The following is a 13,872-nucleotide window of genomic DNA, read 5'->3' on the forward strand; positions in this document are numbered from 1 at the left end:
TGTTTTTGAGTAGTGTGGTATGTATTGCAGCCTTAAATCCACTTTGCTGTCTGACTGTGCTACATTTACACTGTGTGTGAGTGTGTGTGTGTGTGTGTGTGTGTGTGTGTGTGTGTAGTTGAGCTGATTTTAGCAGGGAGATTGGCCTGCAAGACGAGGGTGATTCTATCTATAGGCCCGCTGAGACATCTGCAGCAGCTGGCCAACGCAGTCACCGAGCTCATTTTAGGCAGCAGGCGGCCACACAGAATGGCAGCAGGTCCAAATGAGAGAGAAGAAGCACAGAGAATAAGTGTGTTCTTCTCAGTGAATGACAGGGGAGATGTGAGATATGCAGAGGATAACCTACTGTTAAGGCAAACTGGGGAATGAGTATGAGTATTTAATGAGATAGAGAATGAGCTGAATTGTAATTAAGCGAACAGAAAGGCCGTCCACAATGACAGGAGGTCTGCTAACCTGTTTGTTAAAAAAAGTGCAGTGCAATAAATAATGGTTATTCAAATTAAAGAGACATGACACACTGCTGAGGCAACCCTTGAAATTACATTTATATACTAGACTACTAATTTGCAACATTATGAGAGAAAGGTATTACCATATAAATTATGTTTTAGTCGACATAATTTCAGTAAAGATTTAATTCCTGGTTTATTTACGAACTTAACTCATTGTTCCTGGTGGTGACACAGGGTGGGGTTTTATACAACAGGAAGCACTCGTTGAACCTCTACTCTGCCAGAAATTCAGCACAAAAAGGTGTATTTGTTCACAGTGCAGCCAAACAAACTCACGTAGTCAATATTAATTACAACTTTAATGTGATTTCACGCTGCATACACGCAGTTTTCCACCCAGTAAAGTAAAGGGAGTTGGTTACTTTGCCGAGGAGTTGGAGGTGCGTAGCCTGCAACTCTTCAACCAGCAGCTCACTGCGGCTCGTCCTCCTTGTTCCATTACTCACTGCAATATTTTAAACTCTCCAAATATGCTCAAATGTCCATGTTTTGCTTTGCAGATAAATTTTGATGAGCGATGAGACTTGTGAACTGACATTACATTATTGAGCAGTAAGTACAGAATATAGGAAGTAGTAGCATACAGCCTAAATGTAAATTATCACTTCAACTTTACCACAACTATGCCCAAGGACGGAGATAATGGTTGGTTGGCAGAGAAGAGAGAAAAAGGGGGAGAGAACAGGAAAGAGAACACCAAAGGCTGAAAAGATGGATGGATTTTGTGATCTAGAAGAATGTTGTGAATGATTGCTCACGCTGGGTTTTGTATGAGAAGCAGCATTAACTGGCCTATGGGACTTTTCCCTGCTCTTCACTCAAGGAAATGACATGCATCCACTGTGTGTGACAGCAGAGGAAAACGCAGTGAAACCATGCACACTGCTCCTGTATGAGCTGCTGTTTTATTCCCTGAAGCGCAGGAAAATACAAGTTACAGGCAAAAACTGTTGCTGGCTGTCTAATCCACAGAACACCAGGACTCATTTTCAGCAGCAAACTGGACGTGGAAAGAGATTCTGCGTCAGCGAACCAGATTTACGTTAGATGAATGACCACTAACTCCCACACATGCCCCCAGTCTTTCTTGAGTGCACAGACGCACCCATGAACACACACATTATGCTCATTCACATTAATCCACACACACACACAGAGGCATGCACTGGTTGACAGAGAAAGTGCTTGTTCCTCCAAGTCCTTCCTCGGCCGGGAGCTCTGAGACGCCATGGGTCTATATTTCAAAGGCCAAGGTCAGAGCGGCCTGCATTCACCAGGAAGTTACACAGTAATGAGACCAATTAGGAGGCTGCCGCAAGGAGGTATTCGATCTCTTTCTCTGTCTCCATCCCACCAGGACTAAAAGCCTCACTTTGTCCTCGGAAATGATCCACATTTTTACGAAAACCTTAAAAACAATAAATACGGCTTCTCCTTGAATTTGGCTGTCGGCTGCTGCAGCCGTCATGTGACCGATTTTCCCACAGGCGGAAGGCAAAATGGCCTCGCCGTCAATTCGCCCTCTCATTTTTACTCGTATCACACTCCCTCTGCTCTGTGTTGTCTCTCCCAGACCTCCTATATCTCATTCTGTGCTCTCTGCCTCCCTTCTTGTCTCTCTGTGGTTCACTCCCACCAGCCAAGTGTCCCATATGAGAGATCACACACACGCGCACACACACACACACACACACACACACACAGTTTGACTCCCAGCATGTGTCCATTAACAACCATGTGTGCTGTTCAACCTTGACTGAGACAATGAAGCTTTCTATACTCACTTCAACAACCAGTGATGGCAAAAGTGAAATACTACTGGTAAAGTGGTACAATACATAAGTATTAACAGCAAAATACTTGCGTAAAAGTGTTCATTCTGCAGCAGTCCGTTATCACTGCTGCATTAACTTTTTGTAAATGGTCAACTCATCGATTTTATACATCAAGCTCAGTTTACACACCACAGTTTATTCTATTCATCACGTGAAATTAGTTGTATAATGTCCTCTGTGGCTCTGGAGCGAGATTTCCAACGCTTGAAAAAATAACGTTGACAATGCCGTCAGGGTTATCTCAGCGTGGGCTCGAGACACTTTAACAAAAAGTCTGCATTACAAACTGGAGGGGTTGTGTTTGACAGATGTGGGCATTTGGGAGAAACATCAGTTTTAGAAGCTTGTATCTCAGAGTGAGATACAGCGAGATTTAAAGGACGTAGCTTCAGGAAAATCTGTTGGTATAGTAAGAAACCTAAAGTCATCTTAAAGATACTTTCAGTGCCAAGACAAGGGTGGTCTGGCTGTTCCAGACATTTACCAATCATTTATCTTATAACACTAGATATCTTATCTCATGGTGTTATAGCAACCTTGATTTAGTGGAAATGGCTGGAGGGAGAAATTATTGCTAATTTTAATAACAACGCAGCTTTGGCTTCGTTCTGGATTTATCCAAATCCTTCTGCAGAACTCCATCGTCCAAGTTTTAATTTCTCTTGCAGTATTCCGTCAAAATTATGGGATTCTTTGTCCCATCTTTCCCTGTTCTGCATTATACCTTAATTGACCAGGTGGCAGAGGTCTAACATCAGGTGTGGGATTATATAATAATCTAAAGCAACAGTATAACCTAATAGATGGCTCCTTCTTACTTTACAAGCAAATATACTCCATAATTAAACGCATAAAAGAGTGCCAGTGGCGACAGAGAAGGGTTTAGACGATAAGTTATGTGATGTTGTTACCAGGAAAGCATTCGTCTCTAGAATATATAAACTTGTGAGCTCAGAGGAATTCAGCTTTACTGGGAGAAGGACATGAGGGGTCTCCTTTCTGCAGCCAATTGGCAAAGAATGTGGAATACTTCAATAATACTAAAATGGGTCCATTATAGGATCATTCAAATGAAAAGGTTGCACATATCACCCCAGCAAAATTGAATAAAATGAATGCTATGGTCTCTGATAATGGCTGTGGGAAAGGAAGCACCTCTGTAACATTGGGTTTTCTTGTTGCCAAACGGAAAATTACTATGAAGTGGAAGAACTCCAGCCTGTTTCAGCTTGAGCAGTTGGCTGGAAGAGTTATATGTATTGTACATATTTGTGATGTATGTGCTTAATGCTTAATGCTCATTTCAACATCTGAATATGTTCTGTGGCATGAATTTAAATTGCTGTGTAACTGTGCATTGCAGGGATTGCAGGTAGAAAAACACAGCAGAGACAAGCTTTCAGTCCCATCAACACAATAGACCCTTCTTTGCATTTACATCAGAGAAAATGTCACCAATATTGTGTTCAACATAACTAGTGGATTGTTGAATAGTAAAACATTACATGAAAAGTGGAAACATTGTAGATCACAAGGTTAAACACAGACCTGGAAAGTAACTAATGAAGCTTTTTATGCCAATTCATGTAGGAAAACAACTGTCAGCCTAGTTAATCGTCACACTGGGGCTCCATCTCTCAACTGTTGCCCAGTGATTTCACTGGTTTCTGTGTGCAGGCTTTTCTATCAGCCACTGATCACTTCAGCTGTAGAGTAGTAAGATATCTTATCTTAACAACCCCATCACCACCAGTGCTTAGGCCCCATCTATGGCTCGCTAGGGGATCCCTGACTGACTGCTATTTATAAGGCTCAGTCCCTATACAGCTACCTAATTGACATGGTCAACACCAAATTGTGCCTGTTCTGATTGAATTAGCCATAACTCTACAAGTACTATGCTGAAGTACAAGTACTTTCTTAAGAACAGTGTAACTTTCCACCACTGTTCTCAACTCGTCTGGAGGTTCAGCTGGCCAACATTAAGATAACAGACCAACAGACCTATACTGAACAGAGTCAACTTAGAGGAAGCTTCATAATGAGAACTGCTGCACCAAACTAAACCACTGAACCATTTACCAGAACAACACATCATAGTATTAAACTGTAGGTACTTAGACTTAGTGAAATCCTGCAGCCAGTCTTTGTTCTCATTCTTCTGGTGGTGAAAGCAGCTTTGGTGCTGACACACACCAGACGTCATGACCCCGTTCCCAACGCGTCCAAACCCTCTCTCTGTTCTTAACAACTCAGCTCTTCCTGGTGTTTTGTTGGCTGACGCACTGCAGACCAACAAAGAAAAGAATCAACAGTCCAAACTGAAAAGGAATCGGACAAAAACACCTCATCAAAAGCATCAAAGCCATTTTCTGAATTGAATAGTGAAGCTTAGATGGTGGTTTGTCTACCTTTCAGTGGTGCACTAAGGAGAAAAGCCTTAGCAAAATACAGAGACAAAAGCAAACGGATGATGTGAACTCACATTACCCGGTGGCATCACAAAGTGAGCTTGCTCTTCTAAACGTTACCGACAGTGAGTGGATACATTTATAATGTCAAGTGGAGGACGGGAAAGCGGAAAAAAAAGGGTCGAAATGGAAAGTTAAAAAAATTAAAAACACTGATGTAATAAAAAACAAGTATGTTTACATAAATAAAACCACTTTTCCCTCATTCCACAGTGTTTTCAATGAATTCCTCTTGCATGCAGGACAGCCATTAGTTTCCATTAATTTCAGAATGTCATGAAACTCAACTCGCAGTCACTTGAAACCTGCTTGAGATCCGTAATCCATCACAGTTAACATCATGTCTGTCCGTTGTCAAAGATACGTTATCATTGCCTGGTAGTACAGTGCAGAGAAGTCTCATCCATTACTTTCAACTGCTGAACCATGGAACGAAAATTTATTGCCATGCGATTGGTTACCTAACTTCCTGAACTTAAGTAACATTTAGAAATAAATGGTGCGTATGGGACTGGCTGAAAGGTAGGAGAGAGAGTTAAAAAAAATCTTAAACAGCACAAAAATAATCTGTTAAAATAATCAGCAGTTGTTTGTAGTAGATGTAATTGATAGTAAATAAACTACGACATGATCTAAACACAGATTGCTCTTCTAACACTTATCGGAACCTCTTGCATCTTGTTGTCAGGTCTTGCCTTCAGTCTCAGATCAGATTGGTCCAGACATCTAGTCTGGACAGTGTCTGGGGTCAAGGCCCTCCTACAGAGCTCCTCTCATAGGTCACATCCTGTCCGAGGGGTGAGAGAGGGGGGGCTCCTCTTACCGTGGGAGGTGAGATGCTGGAGGTCAGAGGTCAGGGCTGCTTTCTCAGGTTTCAAAGCTTGCTTAGGGCTGAGGTCGCAGGGTCACGGCGGGTAGTTAGGGCTGCTGTGTCTTTGTGGATCCCAGTAATGGCTTCCGCAATTAAACACTAAAAATGGAAGCATTTATATCCTCTGGTGAAAGAGGGGGACGGCGATGAACGTCAGGGTACCTGCTGTTTGGGCCAATCCAGTGATCCGCTCTGGGCGCTCGTTACCTGCTGAGCGGTGGAGCACGCGCTGCAACTGTGATTTCGGTGTGTGTTGTTAGTGTGGAATCACTGAGCAATCAATCATTGAGGGCAGCTCTGCTTTTGACTTCAGTGGACAAACACAGCCTCAGTGTGAGCTCACTGTCGGGAATGAAAGACTGCTCGGTCGGGCAGATTCAGGAGTGTGTGCGTGTGTGTGTTAGTGGATTTGGAGGATGGATTGGTAAATACCCTTATAGTTTAAAGAGGAGTGTGACTATGATGTTTGGGACTACAGAGAATGACTAAGACGTGTACTAAAAGAAGAAAAATGAGTAAACATGGATGTGTGTGTCATTAAATGACAAAAAATATGAATATCCTTTGTGAGCGTACCCTGAAACTTAAAGAAAGTTGGAGGTGGAGAGTGAAAAAAGATATAAAAGAAAGGGACTGAGAGGGCGGAGAGAGGAGAAGGTAAAGGTCATTCTGCTGGCCAGAGCCTGAAGAATAAATCATTGTTTTTTGTCTTCGATTGGGAAAGTGAATGCAGATATTCAGAAGTAGGATAAAGGGCAGCTCTAGAAAGAGAGCAGAGTGGGGGGTGGAAAGGCGAGTGAGCGTGGGTGTGGAAGAAACAAAAGAAGACAAGAGAAAGACTGCCAAAGAGTGAGGAAGATAAAGAGGGTGAGAGAGAGAGAGAGCAGGAGAGCACAAGTCTAAGACCCTGCAACAAAATGTGCAAGAGAAGAAGCAGGGACGAACTAAAAGTGCGTCAGAAGTACAAGATGAACCCAGATGGAAGTGGAGCGCTTCTGCAGGTGTTATCTCAGTCACTGATAAAGAGCTTTACGCACAGCGTGGTGAGGCGACGAGCCGGGCTTCACGGGGAGAGACGGACACGCTTACATAACTGGCCCCGTATCTGCCAACAGCTGGCTTGGTCTGGGCCTGCAGCGCTAAAGCCTCTGTGGGTCCAGATCCAGAGTTCATGTGTCTATCAGTGAGTGGATGGAGCAGAGAGGAGAACAGAGAGTCCTCCAGCCTGAGAGGTTCTGCTTTCTGTCAGGATGCATGTAGATGTTAAGCATAATGTTTATCTAGTATGGTAATATTTGCTGAGCAGCACACAAAGTACTGATGAGGCTGATGGGAATGTCATTATATATAATATATATTATTATTATTTTTGCTGGTATTTGGCAATAAACTTGAACAAATCATAATTTTGACCTGATACAAATGAAAAGTAGGGGGGCATGAATGCCTGCACCAAATTTTGTGGCAAATAGTTCTTTAGATAATTAACTGAAAACCACAAATGTCAACCTCTGGGTGGCACCAGAGGAAAAGTCAGAAGATCATCAGAGCTATTGGGCTTCATCCTCTGGGGACCATGAGTAGCTGTAAAAACTTTCATGACAATCCATCAAACAGTTGTTGAGATATTTCAGTCTGGACCAAAGTCAGACAGAACGACCAGCAGAGCCGCCAACGTGGCTAAAAATACCCAAGGTGAAGGTAAAGGAACAATAGTGGTCATGGTTAAAAAAAACTAACAATGTTGATTGTTCTCCCACCGTCTACGAAGTCAAATATAGCTGTGTTGTTGACCCTTCCATCGACCTGACCTCCTCCCTCTGTGGACTTTGTGGCTCCATAATAATGTCAAACTATTATCTCCTTTGGAGCTGATGGACAAAAGTCTGATTCCTGCAGCGACTAGATGGCGCTGTCACCTGCTAATTAGCACCTGCTGAAATGACTGATGCTTTACTTTCGTCTAACATTTCTCTTTAGAATTGACGAGCACAAACTCAGTCAATCTTGCATGTGTGGAACAAAATTATCTATGTTTACTGTCGCAGCATGGAACATTTTGGTCCATTGGTCCTGCTGAGCTGGTCGCTCCGCTAATGAGTCACGGGGTTGGGTAAATAATCAGCTTCCACCTCTGACATTATCAGTGGCCACTAAACCTGTGGACTGACTTCTTTGGCATAAAATTGCGCTGTTGTTGTTCATATCAATTGTGCAGTGATGTTTGGAAACACTGTGTCAGAGTGTGTGATTAATACAAAAACCAGTGAGTCACTCATGTTATCTGAGGTGCCATTGTCCCGCGTTAATCGCTCAAACTGAAGGCTATTGGATTTGCAGTCCAAACAGTAGTACAACATCAAGGCCAGGGGAAACAGGGCAGAAACGTGTGTGCATGTATATGGATTCATGAACACACACACACACACATAGCCTGTACCCTTATCTGCCATATCAGAGATCAAAGCACCACGGGCTGTCAGTAATCAAACAGAGAATGAGGGAACGCCAACAACATGAACTGATAAAGAGAGAGCAAGATAGAGGCAACAAAAAGAAAGGGGAAACACAGACTGAAGCAATATAAATGAGAGAGAAAGAGAGAGAGAGACACAGAGAGAGAGAGAGAGAGAGAGAGAGTCAGAGAGAGAGAGAGAGAGAGATTGAAGAATGGGAAAGAAAACATTCATATATGTCCCAGAGTAAATGAGGTCACTACACCCTTGAGCCATCTCTACACAGAGAACAATGCGTGTCTCTAGAGGCCAATCAGATAACATCAGACTGCAGCTGTGAGCCAATCACAATCTCTGTTAGTGACATCAGATGTACAGTTGGATTCAAACCAGGGAATATGATCTACTGAGGATAGAAAAAAAAACCCCAACTCTTTAAAGGCGGTTCCTCTTGGAAATCAAAACCTTATTGAATTAGACCCCAAAGTCTCGACTCATGTGCTCCAGTTTCCTCAGAAATATCACTTTCTAGAGTTGGGGAAGTTCTGCTTTTCATGCCCCAGATACGATTTGGCACTGAGAACAGAAACCAAGTACAGTGCCGGCAACCTGAGACGCCGTGCAAACAGCAGATGCTCTCCTTATCAAGAAGCACACAGCATCTGGTTAGTGTCTGAACTCCAGAGAATATCAAACCAAAATGTTTTCCAGCTGAACCTTAGAGACAATATGTAAAAATCAGGCATAACTCAAGTCAATTATTAATCCTCAATGGAGAGGAGTTTTTATATTGTGGCAGAGCTGCAGATAAGGAACAGATAATGGAGCCACTTCTGTCATCTCATTGTATCTGAAACAGGTTAATTACCTCTTCAGCTGAGTGCTCAACAATAAACAGAGAGAAATTACACAACCATCTTCTCCCTTCACCTCTTTAAAAAACACTATATTGTAAAGGCAAAGACACTTGACAAGCGCACACAGGTGTGTGTTTGCGAATGAAGCAGCAGACTGCATGAACCGGTGGCATCGGCAAGTTTGTTTCATGCTCTGCAATCTTGCTCAAAACTTAATTCCACTGAAAATGACACTAAATGTTTTATTTAAGAGCAGTTGTTTTGAATGCAAATTATATTCACACAAGTACAGTAGAGCATAAGTATGAGACGGGGCAATGGAATAATAAAGGCTGCAACACTACTCTGCCGGGAGAACAAAGACAACCTGGCAAACAGGTGGAGCAGGGCTTGGACTATAAGTACTGGAGGAACTGATTGGATAATCTAGAACAGGTGATGACGAAACCGGTGGGAAACCGAGCAATGACAGGAAGTAAAACATACTGGAATGCATAAAGGAGAGTTACTAAAACATAATACAGGCCGGCTAGCATTTCACCCAAGCATATAAGCATATTTTCCAACTTCTCCTTTTGAATGAAGGAATGTCAGCTGATTCAATGACTTTATTGGATCCTGGTAAATCGTTTGAATAATTGCTGAAGCAACCCGTTGACTGAGGTGTGTTTAAAAAAGTGGGGCCTGTGGATACAATCCTAACAAGATTACACTTAAATTCTGAGGGAAATTCTGATACAGCCTTATTTCTAAGTCTATCTAGCTCATTCATACTTTCAGATGGAAACTCCATGGCGTCATACAGTATTTGCACAACATTTCTAGAACGTTCTGGGTATGTTAGTGGAACATTTTATGTTAGCTTTGGTACAAATTCAGTGTTACAAATTAAACAAGGTTAGAGTCCACAGCCACGCTGGCTCTGTGACGCTCCATTTTCAACTACATGTCGGCATGCTAGCTTGCTCACAAGACAATGCTAAAAGGCTTACGTCTAGAAGGTGTAACTATTACCATGTTAGTTAAGCATGTCACCATACTAATATTTGCTAATTGCTCAAATATCCTGCAACCAGTCTCAAATATGTAGAATAATTTAACTGTATAAGCGAAAACGTCAGCCCCCTGGTGGTGCTGTGCTGTGCGATGTCAGTGGATCACAGAATAAGTAGGATTCATTGAAGGTGAAAATCTGTATCAAACTTCAGTTCAATCTATTTAATACTTGTCAAGATGTGATTTAATGGCAATTCAACACAGGAGCTGTTGAGATACTTCAGTGTGGATTGCCACACCACCAGCTTGTCTAAAAATAAAAGAGTATTAAATATGAAAGCATAGAGAAAGATCAAAGAAAAGACCAGAAAGCAAAGAGGAGTCAGAGTGTGGAGTGAAACAAGGACACAGAACTGTGTCAAGCTGACAAACAGCTAAACTGCCTTACAAAGAATTCGCCTGAGCCGCAGGGGATCACAGTTTATTGTCGCTTTTATAGTTACGAAAGGCTACGGCTGAGGCACCTACACATACAGTCAACACACTGTAAATGTGCAAGTGCAAAGATACAAAAATGTGCACGTCCAAACAGTTCGCCCGAAGAAAAGACACATGTTCCACAAACCACAGGACAGATGTTCTGGAGGCAGAGATGGGCCTCTTCATAGCAAAACACTGAGCTGTTCAAAGAGGCCCCGATGACCCCGGGACAGAGCGACTCAATTAGCTTCCCATAATGAGACCACACTGTGGGGGGTGTTTATATAAGCTTATTAAAACATAATCCTGCTAGCAAAGCCATACTGTAGCATGCCAGACAGGCCACTCCTGCAGCCTCAGTGTTAGCTGTTGTCTGAGAGAGCTCAGACAAAATATATTTATTCAGAAATACATAAACTTGAAATTCAGCTGATTCTGCCTTGTACACATAGTCTACAAGAGAGAAAGTAAAGCATCTGCAGTTTGGTTTTATTTTCGGTCCTCTTTGCTTTTTGTAGCTCAGCGTCTCTCAGAGCAAAACTTGTGACTTGGTGCTTCAGCCCGAAGCCAACATGATTCTCCAGGAAATATCCAGACCCCAAGAGGAAATGGCAGCTAACTGTGAACTATCTCTGTCCACATAAGTTCAACTGTCTGTCATATCATCTATTAAACTGTCTACTTGTTTGATGTTTTAAGTGAGCCGCTTAAGGTCCAAAATAAAAAATCTATTTATAATAGAGTAAATGACATTTTAGGCCACCTGGAGAAAGCGCAAAACAAGCAATAAACACAACATTCACATAGTAGTAAAGAAGGAGAACGTGTTAGCAAACACTTTCCTATTTTACACCTCAAGCAGGCAGTCAGTAACATTAACATTCAGGTCGAGACATGTTTTTGCCACCTGACGACGAAGTTCAGTATTCACCCTCCTTTTAGCTCTGTTTTAGTCTCCTCCAACTATTGAGGGAAATCTCTGGCTGTCCAGCTGCTGAATGCTGCGCGATGTTCACCAGCTAGTTGCTGACTTTGTCTGTCTGAGGTTTGGTCCTGGACAAGAGGCGTACCCTGGGTTAATCAAAGCGTCTCCACTGAGAACACTGATTACGATGAGAACGGTGAGAGTCAACCAAAACAAAACCAAAACCATGACCTGAAAGACACCAGAATGCTTTATAAAGTTGAGGCGAACTGCAGAGTCTGGTTATAATTCTCTGTGAGTTTATCACCACCAGCGGCCCCATTCACATTACACACATCGTTTGAGCCATTGATAATGTAAAAAATTGATTAGAGCAGCTTTAGCATTTTGTAGATAAAGATCGCAGATTGGGCCTTAAAAGTCAACCGAATGCAGAAATGGCTTAAACCTGCATTTTTTCGAATGACCAGTAGGGGGCGACTCCAGTGGTTACAAAAAGATGTTTCATTGTCTGTACACTGATGAGAAAATTAGCCTGCTTCTCACCTGATTAATTACCTCTGTAAACAGTTTCCTATTGATTTTTTGCTCTTCAAGTCTTCTGCAATGCAGCATGATGTTCATGCTCTAAATTGTGATGCCATTTAGAGTAAAATAGACAATAAAGGAGGGTATGCTTTAGGGCGTGGCTACTTTGTGACTGATACATCGCTACCATGGCTTGTCCTCGGGTTCTCAGTCAGGTCCAAGAGGGTTATTGTCTGGCTCTGATTTCCACGTGTTTCATACTCTTCACACAGTCACACATCACTCCTGCTATTATTTTCATTCATGATTATTTATTGTAAAGGATAATCATGCTCCCCAAAATTTGGGGGTATAGCGTAATGTTGCCATGGAGTTAATGTTAGCTGTGGGCTATAACTTGATTTTTTAGTCTCTATCTTTGTTTACATTTTGGCAAATTACACCAAATTAGCTATTAGCAGTTCTTGTTTGTTTATTTAAAACTGAACATTTTGGGGTCTCGCCAGTCTCACCTCTCAGTTAACTTGTGTGTAGTCACAGAGAGACGCAGCACCTCACAATTACAGTCCTGTGGACATGAGAACAAGTCACTGAAGTAACCTACAAGAGAGAGACTGAGGCTGAAAACAGGTTTCTGTTAAGAATAATGAAAAGTACTCAGTCGTTGGGTAAGTCTACTGTATGCGTCAGTGTCTTTTAATCAGGGCCCCAGACATATTGCATCGCATTACAAGAGCTTGGGCAACAGTTAATCCGAAAGACAATGTACAAAGTGGACCACAGTCTACCGACTGGATCCCTTCCCACCCTACAGACCTGATTGACGTTGTTAATGTCCCTCACTAATCCCGCCCCGTGGGCTGAGCTCCAGTCATTACGCTGGCAATTATCTGAGGGGTGGTAGAGAAATCCCTCACCAACTTTAAGACATCAAAACTGATTACGGAGCTGCTCTTTCATGTGGAGTCAGAGTTCAGTTGTTACCTAAATGATTCTCAGAAGTTATGTAAGGACGTGGGTTTAAAGGACTGAAAAGTTCAGTGACCATCAGAGTTTTTACAGCAGAGGCAGGCTACAGCTGACTGGGCCACCCATTTCAGAGCATTATCTCATCTAAGAGTTTCCATCCACAGAAGGTACAACAGCACCAGTAACACTTCAGGAATATTTCAGGGAATTTGGGGGTTTGATGACATGAGGAAGTTTACAATCCACAATTAGGCAAATGTTAGACATACTTGCTTTACTTTAAGCTCATTGTAATATTTTTCTTTCAGACAATCTTAAAGGCATTGTTCAACATTTAAATATGCTTATTTGATTTCATGTCAATGTAGATGAAAAGATCAGTCTCACATCTGTTCATTCAATGTGAAGCTGGAACCAGCAGCCTGTTAGCTTGGCTTGGCATAAAAACTAGAAACAGGGGGAAACAGCTTTTTGGTTTTCAAATGCTCAGAAAATTGCACGCAGTTTGGTTGGTAGCTGGTCAAAAGCTCTCTAAGGTGGGATAGCATGTGCTTGAGCTATTTGGACTCATTGCTTCAGTATTTCCACAATCCTGGCTATGGCCCTGTTCCCATCAGCAGCTGTGGTTATCCTCTTAAAACTAACAACAGATAATAGAGCTCCACATAGAAAGAAACTGAGCATCTCTGTTGGACCTAATATCTGTCACAGTGGAAGCCATCTGATTGAGCCACAAGGGCCGCTAAAACGTTGAGTTTGTGAGTAGCATAAAGGGACTGCAACTATTACGTTATACAGTCCGGTGTTGTCAAATGGTAAATAAATGAACCGTGTACCTTGTACCTTGCAACATTATGAGATCACCACTGAATGATAATATTTTGAGTTCTATAGTCCGGATGTTGGCTCATTGACGTGTTTTATATTTACATATGCGTACACAAATACCCCGCGTCTGTTTGCTCA

The sequence above is a fragment of the Chelmon rostratus genome, chromosome 7 (assembly GCF_017976325.1).
Source record: "Chelmon rostratus isolate fCheRos1 chromosome 7, fCheRos1.pri, whole genome shotgun sequence".
In the NCBI taxonomy this organism is placed as follows: domain Eukaryota; kingdom Metazoa; phylum Chordata; class Actinopteri; order Chaetodontiformes; family Chaetodontidae; genus Chelmon; species Chelmon rostratus.